The sequence below is a fragment of the Cyphomyrmex costatus genome, unplaced genomic scaffold, assembly GCF_001594065.2.
Source record: "Cyphomyrmex costatus isolate MS0001 unplaced genomic scaffold, Ccosl1.0 scaffold3442, whole genome shotgun sequence".
NCBI classification, from domain to species: domain Eukaryota; kingdom Metazoa; phylum Arthropoda; class Insecta; order Hymenoptera; family Formicidae; genus Cyphomyrmex; species Cyphomyrmex costatus.
In genome coordinates, this window is record NW_017277603.1 from 28,827 (window position 1) to 32,098 (window position 3,272).

The following is a 3,272-nucleotide window of genomic DNA, read 5'->3' on the forward strand; positions in this document are numbered from 1 at the left end:
TCCCCCCCGCGTACCTTCCCCGCGCACCTCACCCCCCCTCATCACCAAATGATTCTGAATCGGCCTAGCCTATCTACTAATCTCATCTTTGGAAAGAAGTAACGTGAAAACTTCATTCCTGTCATCAATGATGACAGGAAATTCATGTAACACTTCTTCATCCATTATAACCTTATTTTTCAGAAACAGTCAAACAGTTCGTGTGTTTAAACAGTTTGAACGATTTCGCACTTTTGCATGAATCGCATAAGCTACGTCAGCTCGAACTTGTGGTAGCTGATGCGCTCCTTATAAACTAATGGTGGGGGGAATCTGGGGAATTCCATGCACTACCAATGCGCGCATTAGATGTAACGGAACGGTTGTCTATTGCGACCGGTTCCGCGGAGCGGGCCCGGCGCAACTCGCGCTGTAAAGGTCGCAGCGGCGACATGCAGCATAATGGATAGGATTATATAAAAATTAGGCTTAAGGTTAGAATAAGTAAAAATAGTTTAAAAGGAAGCGCAAAAGCGCAGAAAAGAAAGTTAAGTTTTTTTTTCTAGAGCGAGGGATAAACGAGCTCACAGTTTTTTTTTGTGTTCTGTCTTGTCTTTCTTAAGTAATTCTGTTTTGAACGCGCGAAGCGTGCACGGTTGTATAGGACAGAAGGTCAAATGAGAAAATTCGTTTATTTACATAGAACGGGCCGAATGCCCGAAAGAAAGTTTAGTTTTGTTTTAACCTACGTTTTGCAAAATCGCAAAATGTAAGATGGTTAAATGTTCATAGATAGCGCGGGAAGCGCGTTGTTCAAATCTCTTTTGTATTACTTCACAATTATGGAAGCCCCACAATTGTTAATTTAAAGATTACAGTTTAGGAAAAAGTAGCTCGGGTAATTGATTGAGAGTAACGCGGAAAGTGCGGGCGCAAAGTTTCAAATGGATTCATTAAGAATTGCGCAAGCCCCACAATGAATAATTCGCTAGATTGATTGAAAGCGGAGAAAGCATAGCGGTTGATCATAACTAAGCAACGTAAGAAATACGCAGGCCAAATGTAAGATGGACTCATTCAAAACCATGACAATATTTCAATTGTTAGTTTATTGCTTTATGAAATAAGAAAATATACCGTGGTCAAAGTAACATGGGTAACGTAATATGTACGTATGCCAGCTTTTAAGCAGATACGTTTGTTGTAAAAACAGCCCCAGAGTTGTTAATTAAAAGTTTGGGTTATATACAAATTATAACGTGGTAAATTGAAAATAGACAGAGTAAAGAGTACGCGTGTCAAGTTTTGAGTGAATCCATACACAATTGTGGAAGCCCCACAATTGTTAATTAACAATTTTGTGGAATTGTAAAATTATACTGCGGTCAACGGTTAATAGGCTTAGTGAAAAGTATGTATGCTAAGTTTAAAATAAATTCAATGAAAATTGTGGAAGCCCCACAATTGTTAATTATCCATTTTGTATAATTGCAAAATATGACGCGGTTAATAGATAATAGGCAATGCAAGGAGTATGTATGCCAAATATTGTAAAGATTCGTGCAGAATTGTGGAAGCCCCACAATTGCCAATTATTCGTTTTGCAAAAATGCATAATGGGCTATGGTTAAGCTAGAGTAGGGAACGTAAGAAGTACGTATACTAAATGTTAGTTGAATATATTCAAAGTCGTGGAAGCCCACAATGGTTGAATGGAAATATTGTTAAGCTAAAGATTTCCGACTCGGTAATTCAACAATAGTCCGCGCAGGGAACGTGTATGTAAAGTTTAACCTCGATCCATCCAAAATTGTGGAAGCCCCACAATTGTTAACCAATTGTTCAGCATTAACTAGAAAAGTCAATCGGTGGATCGATGTGAAACAAGGAAAGTAATGCATGCGCCAAATAGCAATTGAATACATATATAATTGTGAACGCCCACGATTATTTAGTCAAATTATATAGAGATATAAAATATTGTAGACTGCGTATAATGAAAATCAAGTACAGGGAGTTCGCTAGTACGCAGGCGCAAAAATGCGTAAGCGTCGCGCGTACGCATATTGGGAATAGGCGAGTCGTAATTTGGCCACGCATGAAAGCGGACGTTTCTCCATGGTATTCTCCGAAGATACTACGTAAGGTGATATCAAAAGGTATATCTATAGCGAAAGATAGTACGAATTTAATAAAAGAATATATATATATTTATGCTGATGTGATAATGAATAGATAACGAATAATACGACTGTGTGATTCGACGCGCGCGTTTAGGAATATCGTGTTATTAAGATAAATATAGAAGCATGTTGTAGATATAACGAGTAATAAGTTTAAAGTGAATATTGTAATTAATCGTGAATCGCAATAAGGTGATAGGATGTGCGAGTGATAGATAAAACGCGAGTAAAGAAAAACCTCGAGCGGAACACGAAGCGCTTTCGAATGAGCAAACAAAACGTGTAGGCGACGAGACGCGTATTATCTTTGTAAACGGAGGACACGGCAAGAGCCTATTATTCTTAGATATACTGATATATGACGATGTATTAGAATGATTGTACGATGCACTTGAGATGTGAATAATTTTAAATACATTTATATGGTTCATTTATTAAAGTGAGTTGTGATACATATTTATTGAAATCTCTGCATTTTCCTATCTCCCGCGAAATTACGGTGAGCTCAAAGAGAGAGAGTCGGTAACATTTAATTAAGAGGAAGCGGGCGACCTTTACATAAAAGCGAGGACGGTTAATTCTTTCGAATCACCTTCGTCTTTGGCGGGTCAAAAGACGTGGCGACCGGACAATAGGGACGAATGAACAGCCGGGCTTGTCGAACAGACCGGTGTTCGGTTACAAAGTACAAAACTGTAGTGAGTGGGAGAGAGAGAGGACTACGGGTTAGAAAGAGAGCGCAATAGGTACAAGAGACAATAGGTGGGAGGAGAGAAGGAACAAAGTCCCCCTTCCCGCAGACCCCTCCCCCTGTGACCCCCCCCTTTCTTCTAGGGCCCGGCGCGACACCAACGCCACCTGGTGGCGGCTCTGTATCCGTGTTCACTTCCCCCTCCCTGCCCCCTCACACAGACACACACACACATACACATACACGCACTAACACATAGTGGATTAGAACCGGCCTACTATATCTACTTGTGTCCCTCGGATGAGGGGAAAACAAAGGTTAAAGGTGAAGTCCCATGGAGGCAGCGTACGGCGTATCGGCGTACGGCGTAAAGGAACTAGGCCAATCACAGGCTTTACGCCCGTTTTCGTTACGCCAGC